The following is a 15,960-nucleotide window of genomic DNA, read 5'->3' as shown; positions in this document are numbered from 1 at the left end:
GCACCGAAGACTTTGAAATAACTCATATTGTGTTAGTGAGGAGTTCATATGAGGTCTTTCTGAAGAAGTTGTGAAGATATACCCTGTTGATGATGTGGCACGTAGTATCAATTGCCTCAGGCCAGAAGCGAGGAGGCGTCTTGTACTCATCAAGCATAGTGTGAGCCATCTCAACAAGAGTCTTGTTCTTGTGCTCCACGATGCCATTCTGCTGAGGAGTATAAGGAGCAGATAACTCATGAGTAATACCAAGTTCATCAAGATAATCATCAAGACCAGTATTCTTGAACTCGGTTCCATTGTCACTTCTGATGTGCTTGATCTTCACACCAAAGTTGGTTGAAGCCCTCGCGGAAAATCGTTTGAAGACTTCCTGCACTTCAGTTTTGTAAGTGATAATATGCACCCATGTATAATGAGAATAGTCATCAAAAATGACAAAGCCATATAGAGATGCACCATTGGTAAATGTGGCATAATGAGTAGGGCCAAAGAGATCCATGTGAAGCAATTCAAATGGACGATTGGTAGTCATGATTGTCTTTGAGGGATGCTTGGCCTTGGTCATCTTTCTAGCTTCACAAGCTCCACACAAATGGTCCTTGAGGAATTTGACACCCTCGATGCCTATGACATGCTTCTTCTTCACGAGCGTGTGCAAGTTCCTCATGCCAGCATGACCAAGTCATCGATGCCATAGCCAGCCTTCTGAAGCTTTTGCAAGTAGACATGTAGCAGGTTGTGGTCATGTAGAGAAATCAACAATATACAAATCTCCTCTCCTAAATCCTTCGAAGTCTTTGGAATTGTCAGCTTCCATGATCACAACACAACGATACTTGCCAAAGGCAACAACCATATCAAGATCACAAAGCATTGAGACATACATGAGGTTGAACCCTAAGGACTCGACAAGCATGACTTTGTCCATGTGTCAATCCTTTGAGATTGCAACCTTACCTAGACCCAATACCTTTCTTTTGCCTTTGTCAGCGTAGGTGGTATGCTTCAGATGCGATGGAGATAAAGCAGTGTCCATCAATAAGCTCCTGTCACCAGTCATGTGATTTGTATACCCACTGTCGAGGACCCACTCAGTGGCTTTGGGTTGAACATCCTGCAGATGAATTTGTGCATCTTACGAACTCATATACTTCATCAGTGAAGAATATGACATCAGTTTCATTAGATCAATTTCATCAAATGATAGAACAGGTAAAGTAGTATGAGGACGTGAGAAATGAACATTCATTTTTTCATGATTAGCTTGCGTCCTTTCAAGCATTTTCAGGTCTCCAGCAAATTCTTCAGACATTTAAGTTTGTCTGGAGACCTGACCCTGCATAAGAGATTACTTCTTTTTCTTCACCACCCACATCTGGAGGGGTGGCAAAGAGTTCATCATTCTGCGAGCTCCATAAGAGAAAGGTGGCATAGATTCCAATCCACTTCGTTTCACATAAGAGGGGTTAGGGTAAGCATATGAATATGTAGAGAAATTCTTCGAGGACTTATGAACATAATGATCTGAGGAATACTGCACATATTCATAACCCTTAGTCTTTCCCTGTGAAGCAGAACTGTTAGCACAATGATGTTCATATGAGGACTTTGATCCATATGAGGAATGAGGTCCATATGAAGAATTTGATCTAGGGTTCCTATTCTTCATAGGTGGTTTCAGGATGACATTCACTTGAAGACTTTCAAGGCACCTTTTGGGAACCCAGATTTTCCTGATTACGAGGACCGTTCCTGTAGTTAGTTCCAATATATCTAGCAAATACTTCACCATTCTGATTTTTGAATAGCTTATAGTTGGAGTCAAATGACTCATCAGAAGAATAGGAAGATTCACATGTAAAGCCAGATAAAGTAGATGGATCCACTGAAGGTCCCTTTGCAGCAACCCATGAGATTTTGGGATACTGCTCAGGCTTCTAGCAGGTCCCATCAGCATTGAGTTTCCTCTCAAAGGCAATACCCTCTTTCCTAGGGTTCCTGTTGAGGATCTTCTTTTTAAGCACATCACCAAGTGCCTGATGCCCTTTGAGGCTTTTGTACATGCCTGTCACATACAATTCCTTCAGCCCTGCATGGTCAGTGATACTAGCAGCATCCTCAGATGAGGAATTAGTGATTGCAGAGACAGTTGAAGAATTTGCAGCAATAGAAGCATTTGAACTTTCAGGTGAAGAATTAGCAGATTCATGTTCAATGCACTTCAAACATGGAGGATTAAATTCTTCCTGAGCAGCACTGATTTGTTGAGCAAGTAATGAATCATGCTTCTTCTGAAGATCTTCATAACTCACCCTTAGCTTCTCAAGATCTTGCTTTCTTTGAAAAAATTCATAAGAAAGCTTCTCATGATCAGATAAGAGAGTGTTATGATGACTCTGAAGGTTATCAAACATGGAATGAAGTCTTTGAAGACTTTCAGCTAAAGCTTTCGAATGATCCATTTCTTCACCCAACATATCATCACTCTCATCCAGCATGTTTTGAATTTTTTTCCAAAGCTCTTTGTTGTTTAGTGGCAAGGGAAGCAAGTTTGGTATAGCTGGGTCCAAATTCATCACCAGACATCATCACTGGACTCAGATAGGTAGCATTCAGTTACCTTGGCACCTTTTGCCATAAGGCATGGTGAAGAGGATGATGATTCCGGATTGAAAGTCATAGCCGTGTGCGATTCTATGAAATCCCCAAACCAGGGATCATGATGAGTTCGATAACCTTCATAGACCTCAGATAGACGGTCCCAAATGAGCTTCGCATGGCTGAGATGCATAATGTTCCTAAACTGATTTTGAGATAAGCCGGAGCAGATGATGTCCTTCGCCGTGAGGTTAAGTAGAATGTACTTGTAAATATCATCAGCCTCCGCCATCTTGCAGAGATCGGTAAGCCCAATCTCAGTGACGGTCCACATTTCGATGTTCATCGCCATGAGGCGCTTCTTCATCATGGCCTTCCACTTGGGATAATCATGACTGTCAAAGATGGGGCATGTTACTGTCTTCATTCCCATGGTCGAGGTAACTAAAACTCCAGGCGGTAAAACCAAAATCACACAGAACAAGGGAGTACCTTGCTCTGTTACCAATTGAAAGTGCGTTAAGTCAACTAGAGGGGGGTGAATAGGCGATTTTTATGAATCCTTCACCGAGGAATTTCAGGGTGAGGAAATTCCTAAGCAAAGAACTACTTGCAGAAGAATAAGTACTCAGATGCAGACATGACATAACATAAGCATGGACATCATGATGAAATGAAAACAAACACAGAGTACAGAAAGCGTAAGCACAGGATAAAACAGGGTGAAGACAAACAGACTAAAGAAATTGAACTAAGGAAATTGAGAAAGTCTTCAGTCAAAGCCTTCAAACAGATATGAACAAGATCACAACACAGTTATGAGGAAATGAAAGGGTTGAGGAAATAGAATCAGTTAGCTCGGTGAAGACAATGATTTGGTAGACCAGTTCCACCTGCTGTGACAGTCGTACATCTGGTTGGAGCAGCTAGATATTTAAACCTGAGGACACACAGTCCCGAACACATAGTCCTCACCGTATTCTCCTTGAATTAAGGTCACACAGACCCCGTCCAATCACTCGTGGTAAGTCTTTAGGTGACCTCCAAACCTTCACAGACTTGGTCACTCGGTGATCCACAGTTTCCTCTTGGATGCTCTAGACCATGACGCCTAACCGTCTGGAGGATGCACAGTCCTCAAAGGTAACAAGCGTCAGTTCCACATAGGAACAATATCTTTAGTGATGCTCAATCACTTTGGGTTTGTAGGTGTTTGGGTTTGGGTTTTCCTCACTTGATGATTCTCGCTCAAAGTCCTGGAGGATGGGATGCTCTCAATGACAAGTGTCAGTTTCTCGCGGAGCAGCCAACCAGCTAGTGGTTGTAGGGGGCGGCTATTTATAGCCTAGGGAGCAGCCTGACATGATAAGGCATAAATTCCCTTCAATGATATGACCGTTAGGTGGATAAGATATTTTGGGACAGCTGGCGCATAGCACAGCAGCAGTCGGAAATTTGAGGTTCAAATTCCTCAGGGCTATCATGTTCCTCACTTGTAGGCAATCCGCACTAGCAAATTCCTAACTCCTCAGTCAGGACAAATTCCTCAGAGACCAGAAGAACTTCGTCTCTGTCATTGAAGAGCTTGACTGAACTGTATGAGATTTCCAACGGCTTCACTCGAAGGGATTGGTAGGTGTAGGATTTTGAGTTGAGCATCACGTGGAAATTTTTCCTTGGTTTTTCCTCGACCCCCTTTAACAGTATGATGTTTCCTATGACTCAAGAAAGAGAAAATGAAACTACGAAAACAAAAGTCTTCACGCTTCATATTCCTCACATGAGTATCAAGTCTTCACGCTTCATATTCCTCACATGAGTATCAAGTCTTCATGGTCATACCAATTTCTTCACTTTCAAAGTCTTCAGAAAGTCTTCAGAAATCCAAAGTCTTCAGTTGAAGACATTAATTTTTAGGGGTCAACTTTCTTTGTAAATATCAAACTCCTCATAGACTTATAGACCTGTGTAAATTCACAAACACATTAGTCCCTTAACCTATAAGTCTTCAATACACCAAATCACTAAGGGGCACTAGATGCACTTACAAGTACTATCAGAGATAAGGGGTTGCATTAGTCCGAGGACCTAGGGTTACAAATCCTAACCGGCTTTGTCAGTGGACACAGAGTCCTTCACGACTCTGCTCTCTTTGTCTTGTATGACTAGTCCTCCATGGGTCTCCCTAAATGCGTCACGGGTCGACCAATGTGGCGCAGGATGGAACCGAACCAAGGGCCTCACCTTAGCCCATCAGACCTCACGCAGTGGCACACCCTCCGCCCCCAGGTCTGGTTATCTTCTCACACCCACACATACCAACACAGATACCAAAAAAAAATCTCCTCGTGCCTATATCCCCTCCCCCTTGCATATAGACACTCAAGGGCATCTCTCGTCATGACATCATATTTGTCTCTCTCTAGACCTCACTCACTTCTCGTGCTATCTCTCCAACGTCCCCCCGGCCCCTCTATCCATACCTCTCTCGAATACATAATACACACACATACCTCTCTAGGCCCTGCCAAATACATCAACTACACATTCACACATATTACATCACGTACCCCATTGATCTAAAAAGCCATCTCTTCATGTTTATTTCACATACAACATTCCTTTTGAATAAAGTGTGGCCAAAAAATTATTTTAGAATTTCTACTTATATACAACATTACAAAGTTATATGGAGGAGTATGAACGTTATTTGCATTGCATGGTGCTCGCAATGATATTTATTCCGCACTATGAATTTTTATATGTTTATACTATACATAAAGTTAGTCATAATAAAGAGAAACAAGGAGCATCTCTCTCCATCGCATACACCCCCTCTATGCCACGTACGCACACAAACTATCTCCAGGTCCTCTGAAAGTACGCCCCAACACATTCACGCATGTTTCATCTTTCTCTCGCGATATATATAGTGACGGTCATTGTATTTGAAGCGAAAGCACAATACATACATTGGACTTCAGAATCCACTCATTACGTTCACCATTTACGTTTTGTGGTTATTATACAGTCACGGGCTCATCATACAGCTCTGTATTTGCTCAAGACATGACTAGTTGACCAGTTAAATGCTCCATGTGGCACCTCTAGTGTTGCATCACATTATCTTACTACCATTGGGCCCACCTGTCGGCGTGTATCTACTCTACACGCTTATAAAAAACAGAGTTGGTGATGATGGTGTGCCTGCCATCCTGCAATATAGGCCGTCCGATTTATATCTGACGGATAGGAAGGAAACTATGGCAATTTTACAAAAAGGTACCCGCACACTTCTCCACATTTGCAAATAAGGCCTTCCCTCGTTCATCATTTTCTCACACAAGATAAACTACTCATACAAATGCATCTTGATGTTACATGCAACGCACGGGCATCTTGCTAGTAAGAATGAGAACAAACGATAAAAAATATTGGACGGTGCTTCAAAGTCATGACCGTGGGAGCGGACAAGGTGGCCTTGTATTGGTATGCTAAGCCGTCTGTTTTAACACACATGAGCTGGTGTGGTGATTATACACACACGCATGCATGCACACGAACTACATGCATGCAACACTCACATGAACACATGCAGCTACGCACGCACGCAACACTCACATGTACGCACGCAACCACGCACGCACGCAACACTCACACGCATGCATGCACACACCACACGACCAACACACACTCTCACGCTCAAGTGCTCAACCTACACATGCAAGTGCACACATTAGGCCCTGACAGACACATACACAACCAGGTGGTTCCTGTGCATGGGTTGGAGTCTTGTCATGCATGCGTAAATTTGTGTTTATCTAACCTTTTTTCCTATGCGAACTGACAGGTGGGACCCACAAGGAACGTGGTCAATTTAACTAGTCAACATAGTGCCATGCGGACTATTTGGCTGGCCAACAGAGTGCAATCCAATGCTGAACGGTGAGCAATTGACCGTATAATCACCACAAAACGTATATAGTGACCATAATGAGCGTATTATGAAGTCCGGTGACCATATTATGCTTTTCTCTCTGTAGGCCATCCAAAACTACATCTCTACACGTTCTCGCATGTTACATCCAACAACTATGTAATGCAGCACTACTACTACACTCTAAGAGCAAGTATAATAGGATGACGTAGGCGGGTTGTAAGGCTTTAAACATTATATTTTTGGTGAGTTGGCGGAGAGAGAAGAGAAGCAGGCTACTAATTAACAGTAGGTTGTAGCACGCACTCCTAGACACTTTGTGAGAGAAAAAGGTGGGCCATGTATCAACAAAGTAGTACATATTTATATGCAACTATTATACTTGCAGGCTATAAGGTTGACTATAGATAACATGGCAAGATCATATAGCCAGCAGCTGGCTGTACTATTAACCATGCTCTAACACAATAAATCATATGTGTTTTTATTTACTAGATCTCATATTGTTACTTAATTATTCAGTTTGCATACATCAAAATTTCCTTTGAAATGTATGGCCGGTATCATCTACCGCGCGGGGAAAATCCCGCCCTTTCCTGTTTAATCGGGTTTGTATCGATGGATCGTGCGAAACAACAAAACTATAGTAGTACTACAGTACAAGTAACAGTTCACTAGGCCGCCATGTCGTGTACTCCACCATCGTAAAAGTGGAGCGCTCGCTTTCATAAATGTTCTAGTCCCTTTCGCCGACATGTGGGACATCAAGCTACCGGGTCCACGTGCCATACCGAAATATAGTGCAGAGCAGCAGGGCTGAAGCACCTCAGTCATGGCGCCTGCGTAGTAATGAGCAATGAGGCATCAAATCACAAAGGTACATCTTTCCCGCAGTTAAGTTGGAGGGACGAAGTAATAATAATGCTAGTAAAAATGAAGTTGGAGGTATGAATCAACCATCATTTCACTCATTGCTGAATCCGCTTCTCCCTCATCTTCTTCAAGTTAACTATGTGTTGTTTCTGCCGTTGTTCTGCCTCATGTGGGACGCGGATCAGCTTGGTAAAGCACTGACACGTGGGACCGCATGTTAGCAAACCGCCAGGCCAACATCCTCTTAAAATAAGAAACCTCCCCCGCCATCCGCGCGGCAAAATCACCTCCTTTTTACTAATCTTGATACTATAATTTTTTAGATCAATATAATTGAGATTTGTATAGATAGCACACAGGAGCAAAACCAAGTGGTAGGGTTAAGGGCATCCACAGTGTGTAGCAAAATGTGAAAATAGCTTTTGGCATTGATGGGAACCATTGTGGATGGCGCTGCCAAAGCCAAAAAGATGGAACTGAAGCTCCATAATTGATTGATTAAAGGAATAGAAAAATGCAACGTCTCCCCTCTTTCTCCTGTGCTTGGATGCATGTACAGTATAGAGCATAGAGTCTACTCCCCTGTCCCTTCTATCACAAATCACAAAGCAGTGAGGCGTCAAATCACAAAGCACAGACGAAGCAACCATCATTTCACTATTCGCTGACTCCGCTTCTCCATCATCTTCTTCGAGAAACCACCTCACCACACTAAGTTGGACGGACGATGCTATTGTGAAGTACTAGTACATTTACGCGTCCTTTGGTTCAACAGACTTCCTGGATTGAAATAAGGCGGTTGTCTCGGCTTGCAGGCGGCACTTGTGAACGACTTATCGTGGTCTCCCTCAATGGTGTTCTTCGTCGAACGCACTTCGCCAAACCACAACGTTCGAGATATCGTCGAGGTCACCGCAAGGGGGAAGGAAGTCAAATAGTTACTACCTCCATTTTTTTGTACACAAGGCCAGTATATCAAAATTACAATTTGCAGAAGGCCACTAACACTAATCGAGGAAAAATTGATGGGGTTTTCCTCGTAATAGCAACCAAGGACATTAATATACCCTTGCATGCAAGCGGAAGTGAGAAGGTTGGTTTGCATGGCGCTGCATTAATCAAGCGATGAGGAGTAAGATGGTTAGCTCTTTGGGCGTTGGAGAAAAAAATATGCATTAATTGACATGTCAAACAAGGATTTGTATCGATCAATTCCGCGAAGCAAAACCCCAACTTTCTTTTTTAACACAAGTTACTCCTACGTAGTACGTACTTGTATCCTGTTTGGGTCTAGGCCTTGCATTGCCATACTTTGCCACACATTTTTTCCAAGCTTGCCTAAAGTATTCAAAATGAAAAGGAGGTACACTTGCGCACGACTATCGTGGGCGCACCGCACCCTCACACAGTCGCTCATGCACGCCGCAAACTCAACCAAGGGAACACACCCTCACTGGCATGTGCTACCGCATGCCATCAAACCAAACTTAGCCATCCTACCGCTGACACATAATTTTCGTTCATACAGTATGTTTATCCAACCGCGTGTTGGGGAAGATTCGTATGGCCCGTGCGGTGGTCTGTTGGGGAAGAAGAAGACATGAGGAAGAAGGGTTAGGAGACGTAGGATATTCATCCAACCGCCTGAAATGGTCGACTAACCCAAATGATCAAAGTCAGACGACTTGCATAAATATATGTTTTTATATAACAAAAGATCCCTAAAACAACAACATAAAGAAAAACTATCACTGCTCCCGGAACGAGATGACCTCGTCGTCTTTGGCTGCCGGTGCGAACCAGCCAGAGCTACCGACGTGTGTCTCCGCACCATGCTTGTCCTCGACCTCTAGCTACTTGTTCACGCGGAGCGTGCGGGCACTCTGCACAGATGAGAGCACTGCCCGTTTCAAGTCCAGGATGTCCGGTTCCGTCTCCAGGAGGGCCTCGATGGCAGCGGCATCTGCGTGCTCCGCGTCGAGTTGAGCCTCCAACGCCCGGTTGACATCCGGTTCCGCCTACAGGAGGGCCTCGATGGCAGCGGCATCCGAGCGCTCCGCGTCGAGTTGAGCCTCCGCTGCCCGGTTCAAGTCCAAGATGTCCACTTCCGCCTGCAGGAGGGCCTCGATGGCAGCGGCATCCGCGCACTCCGCGTCAAGTTGAGCCTCCGCCGCCCGGTTCACATCCACGACATCCGGTTCCGCTTGTAGGAGAGCCTCAATGGCAGCGGCATGTGCGTGCTCCGCGTTGAGTTGAGCCTCCGCCTCCTGCTCCTCCTTTAGTATCGCCAGGTTGAACCGCTGGTCCGCCCGCACCATGGGGGACCCGGACACCGGCATGAAGTCGACGTCCATCGTCTCATACATATTGGGGGCCTTCTGCGCCGCGACCTCCGCCATGAACATTGGATCGGCTTCCTCCTCCTTGGAGCTTGGCTCTAGAGAACTCGGGGATTGGCCCGCCGCAAAGCGAGTTTGGGAACGAAGGTCTGTGGCACCGACCACCGCCATGATTTCTGCGCGGCGCTTCGGTGTCAGCATCTTGTAGTACGTGATCTTGCGGCGCACCATGGCTTTCTGGTGAACTAGGGGATGCTTGACGCAGGCTAGGGGATCGAAAGGTGGGGGAATGGCTTGGAAAGGAGGTGTGGTTTTGGGGCAGTGGCTGGCGTAGGCCAAGCAGCGAAGGTTTTGGTGTGAATAGTGGTTCCGGTGACGACCGGTCAATCGGTTTTGACTGTACATCGCTCTTGTCACGTTCGCATTGCACCCCGGCACGCTGGACCCTCCAGGCCACTCATCGAATGGAACACGCTTCGTCTTGCATTTTCGCTCGCTTGTGGGACCGTAGTTGAGAGCAAACCGACATCCCTTCCCCTCCCCCGCCCGCGTCATTTACACTACTACTCCCGTGGAGTAAATAAAAACAAAGGGGTATACTACGGATGAGGATCCCCTGACGTGTCCGAACCCATTGAGTAACTGACATGCGGGGCCTAGCAAGCATGGGGCCCGCCAGTCAGTGACCAAAAGGCAGGGTAAGGTAGGGATACCTATGTCAGAGGATCCACTTCCACTACTACTCCCTCCTTCCATCTATACAGGGCCTAATGCGTTTTTCGAGGCGAACTTTGAGCAAATGTTAGAGTAATAGTATATGACATGCAACTTACACAAAGCATACGGTCAAATTCGTATGTGTAAGGAGCTTCCAATGATATAATTTTCACATTATACATCTCATGTACTATTAATCTTGTCAATAGTCAAAGGCGGTTATGAAAAACACATTAGAGCATGGTTAATAATGTAGCCCACTGTTGGCTATAAAGAGATGCCACCTCACTTAGAGCCATCATAAAAAATACTCATATAAGTAATAGGTTGGCTCTTAGAATGGCTATTAGGTTGGCTCTAAGCATTTAATATTTGCATGAGCAAGGTATATGATTGGAAGAGAGTTGGATGCATACTATTTTTTCTTGATCTATGTGTTATAGCCAGGCTGTAGAATAAGAGCCCGCTTCACTCTCTCTCATCTCTTCTCACTCCTCCAAGTAGGATTTTAATGACATGGCAAGTCTTATAGCCTGCTAACTAGGCCTTATTAGACTTGCTCCTAGGCCCTATATAAATGGAAGGAGGGAGTACTATGAGCAGTGCATACTCTACTACAAATGTTGTCAGTACTCCACTAGTACTATTGGACAGGGAGCTTCAAAAGTTACTAGTGGACTGGCTATACGTGGCGAAATCCTAGTAGGAAGAGCATGCGCGAGAACAAGCACATTCACGTGTTTGAAAACAAATTGGAAACCATCTCTGTTTGAATACAAATCTAGGAGTATGTACGAATCTAACAATATTGATCGGGCATTATTGAATGTTGATACTTTTTTCTGTAAGTTTGATCAAAGAAGAGATACTTTGACTACACATAATACTTATATGTAAACTAGAAAGGATCAGAGGGAGTATATTGTACGTTCAAAAGCGGGACGAACATTGAATACCCTTTATATATGATTTGCGGATGCTATGATCACCGGTTCAAAATTTTGAATCCGCCTTAGGTATCACACATGCACCCACTCTTTCTCTCTCGGTTTCATCTCGGGGTCTGGAGATCGATTGAAAGAGGACTAGGGTGGGTACAATATGTTCGTTTCGCTTATGAACTTACAATATACTCCCTCTGACCCCCATAGCCCCCTCCCCCCGGTGGGTCATTTCTATCATAGAAACAGACCAAACCTTTATCTCATTGCACGACACGCAATTGATGTCTAAACATCAATCGATCTTGTCAAGATGTGTCGGGGCATGAACCGAATGGGATGTCAAAACTAAGACAGGAAGCGGCACGTAGTGGAGGCAAAGTGAAACTTTAAATGAACCATTTGTTTGTATGCATGTCGGAAAAATTATGACATTGGAAATACAAGCATGGTCTAGGCCCACATGCGAATGATACTCAACGGAATGTTCAAATGAGGCATGCGGGAGGATGGACTCAACCGGAGGGCGACATGATCGATGGAGAAGAGGGTTGCAAACGAATGAGAAATAAGCAATGCCACATGATTATACTTGAACAGCTCAAATAAACAATAAGTTGTCTCGTTTTCCCTTCCGTCTTGGTCAGGGAGTAAGATACTCCCTCTATTTTTATTTACTCTCCATATTAGGTTTGACTGAAGTCAAACTTCATAAAATTTGACCAAAATTATAGAAAAATATGAACATTTACAATAGCAAATCTATATGATATGAAAGTACATTCAATAATGAATCTAATGGTATTGATTTGTTATTGTATATGTTATTATTTGTGTCTATAAACTTTGTCAAAGCTAAGAAAGTTTGACTCTGAGCAAAGCTAAAATGCGGAGTAAATAAAAACAGAGGGAGTACGCAGGGACTAGTATAGTTACTACTACCGGAACATGGTAAGTTAGACCCCTAAATGCGGGCACGGACTGGGCACACCGTAGTTATTCCTTCAAACAGTCAGACACCTACATTAGCACACCATCCAGCTACTTAATCAAGTGTTATGCTTCACTAGTTGAAAAGAAAAAGGGTGGTACCATACTCAAAACCACCACACTTGGGGCTAGGGTAACAACTTGGTACTATACCACATTTGAACCAGGGCACAAAAACCACCTGTTCTGCGCCTAATGCGCAACGCGGAGACTGGCGCTCGAATTCGGCCGGGAAAACAGGGAAACCGACTGTGGGGCACACCTGATGAGACGACGTGATGCAGGCTAGTCCAATGGAGGAGTTGACACACGACCTCCTCGCCACCGGCAACCGTTCATGTGGGTCATGGGGGCAAGCAACGTGGCACCGCTCCCGCACCGCCTCTAGACACGGCGACCGCGGTGAGTGACACACTCATCATTCCTGGACATGGCTGACTTCAGTGTGCTGAGGGTGGCGTTAGCGTTGTGGCACGATCAGCAGATCAACACCCGGCTCGTCGAGGAGGCATGGGGCGCCGAAGTGTGTGTGCATCGCGATGCGTCCGTGGAGTGGTGTAGCGCGGCCAACTGCATCCCTAGAACCTTAGACCATGCCGGGTCGTCTTGCTTTTTCAATGACATGTGGCGATCGCATGTGACCAAAGGGCATCTCCAACGTTGCCATGATGGCTGCTGACTGCCCTGGCACACCAAAAACCCTCGTCCCTCTCGCCGTCGCGCGGTGCATTGCCAGCCGGCGCCAGCTGCCCGCATTCATGCCGTCCGTCCGTATGTCATCATTAAGAGGCTTAGTGCCCGAGGAACCAACTCCGATGACTTAATGACGCAACCGGACGCTTGGCCTCACCAGAATGCGCTACTTCAAGTGGCAACACCCAGATAAACTCCACACCATAGCGCATCATCCTGCTACCTGGCACCACATCTGCCATGACCGCGGGTGCGAACGCTCTACGGGAGAGCATGTCTTCGGGGATAAAGCTTGAGGTCGTCGCCCTTGCTCAAGTCGTTGCTCGCGACGTAATAGTGGCGTAGCCGGACGCCGAAAGTGTGTTATATCGACTATAGGGGGTGAATAGGAGATTTTCACAAATTCATCACTGGGGAATTTCAGGGTGAGGAAATTCCTAAGCAACGAACTACTTAGCAGCATAATAAGTACTCAGGCGCAAGTATAACAGAGTAGTAGCATAGTCATCATGATGAAACAAAAACAAGCACAGAGTACAAGTAGTGTAAACACAAGATAAGCAGGCTGAAGACAAAACTGACTGAAGAAATAGGATCGAGGAAATTGAGAAAGTCTTCGGTCAAAGTCTTCAAACAATAACGATCAAGTACTTCCACACAGGAATGAGGAATTGAAAGGGTTGAGGAAATAGAACCAGTAGCTTGGTGAAGGCGATGATTTGGTAGACCAGTTCCAACTGCTGTGACAGTTGTACATCTGGTTTGAGCGGCTAGGTATTTAAACCCGAGGATAGACAGTACTCACTGTATTCTCCTTGAGCTAAGGTCACACAGACCTCGCCCAATCACTCGTGGTAAGTCTTTAGGTGACTTCCAAACCTTCCCAGACTCGGTCACTCAGCGATCCACAATTTTCTCTTTGATGCTCTAGACCATGACGCTTAACCGTCTGGAGGATGCACAATCCTCAAAGGTAATAAGCATCGGTTCCACACAGGAACAATATCTTCAGTGATGCTCAATCACTTTGGGTTTGTAGGTGTTGGGTTTGGGTTTTCCTCACTTGATGATTTTCACTCAAAGTCCTCGGAGGATGGGATGCTCTCAATGACAAGTGTCAGTTTCTCGCGGAGCAGCCTAGCAGCTAGTGGTTGTAAGGGGTGGCTATTTATAGCCTAGGGAGCAGCCCGACATGATAAGACATAAATGCCCTTCAATGATATGACCGTTAGGTGGGAAAATATTTTGGGACAGCTCGCACGTAGCACAGCAACGGTCAGAAATTTGGCTATCAAATTCCTCAGGGCTGTCATGTTCCTCACTTTTAGGTAATCCGCACTAGTGAATTCCTAACTCCTCAGTCAGAACAAATTCCTCAGAGACCAAAAGATCTTCGTCTCTATCACTGAAGAAAATGACCGAATTGTATGAGATTTACAATGGCTTCACTCGAAAGGATTGGTAGGTGTAGGATTTTGAGATGAGCATCACTTGGAAAGTTTTCCTTAGTTTTACCTTGATCCCATTTAACCATGCGATGTTTCCTATGACTCAAGAAAGAGAAAAAGGAAACTACGAAAGAAAAAGTCTTCAAGCTTCATATTCCTCGCATGAATATCAAGTCTTCAGGATCACACCAATTTCTTCACTTTCAAAGTGTTCAGAAGGCCAAAGTCTTCGGTTGAAGACATTCATTTTTAGGGGTTGACTTTCTCTATAAATATCAAACTCCTCATAGACTTATAGACCTATGTACACTCACAAACACATTAGTCCCTTAACCTATAAGTATTCAATACACCAAAATCACTAAGGGGCACTAGATGCACTTACAATCTCCCCCTTTTTGGTGATTGATGACAATATAGGTTAAGTTTTCAATGGGGATAAACATATGAAGTGTAAATACTGATATTGAGGAATTTGATTGCAAGATATAGAAGAACTCCCCCTGAAGATGTGCATGTGTGAGGAATTTTCCTTGAAGAGCAAATGCACATTGTATAATAGAATCATGGAGATCTCCCCCTATATCTTGTAATTCATACATGCATTTGACGTATGACATGAAGAATTTGAAATGCATGATGAAATATGGTGGCTGAAGTAATTCAGAATGTGTGCGTTAACATATATGAGGAAATAGCATGCAGAAGAACATAGCAAAAGTATTAGACCACCATCGAACTTAAGTTTACAACTTGATCCAACAAATGCTTCAGAAGAACAAGAGTTGTAACTTAGCAAAAAACGCCCATCTATAGACCCGCTTGAAGACTAACTCAAATCCCCCCTTTGTCATCGAATGATCAAAAGGGATGAAAAATGAGGACTAACACCCTGAAGAATATCATCTCGAAGTTGATGGAGGAGCACCAGCGTTGCTGGGGTCGTCCGTTGGAGTAGGGCCTACCACAGTGTCATTCAAGTCTTCATGCTCATCAGTCTCACGCGATGAAGAATATGAACTGGCCACAAGCTGAGGAACTTTGACCTTCTTGAATTTCTTCAAAGGTGGCTCTGCCCAGTCAAAGTCCTGTTGAAATTCCATTTTCTTAAGATCTTCAGCACTGTAGAGGTTAGACAGAATAGCCCAAGTGCGGTCAAAGACATCATGCAGATAGTAGTGATTCTTCTTCACAGTATTTTGAGTGACTGTCATGTTCTGAAGAATAGCACCAAACAGACGCTTGACCCACTTGTGGTTGCGATCAACCTTCTGATGAAGACTAAGGAGAAGCTCACGATCAGTCATTACCCTTGGAGCAGTGACTTGAGGAAATTGTCTTGAGGCATTTGCGGCAGTGTGATGAGTGGCAGAGTCATCATTGGTTGAGTAGGATGCAGCTTTGCGAAACTAGCCATCCAA

This window comes from Triticum aestivum, chromosome 1A, assembly GCF_018294505.1.
Source record: "Triticum aestivum cultivar Chinese Spring chromosome 1A, IWGSC CS RefSeq v2.1, whole genome shotgun sequence".
Classification (NCBI taxonomy): domain Eukaryota; kingdom Viridiplantae; phylum Streptophyta; class Magnoliopsida; order Poales; family Poaceae; genus Triticum; species Triticum aestivum.
The sequence above is the reverse complement of the archived record's forward strand: the minus strand, read 5'-3'. Positions refer to the sequence as shown.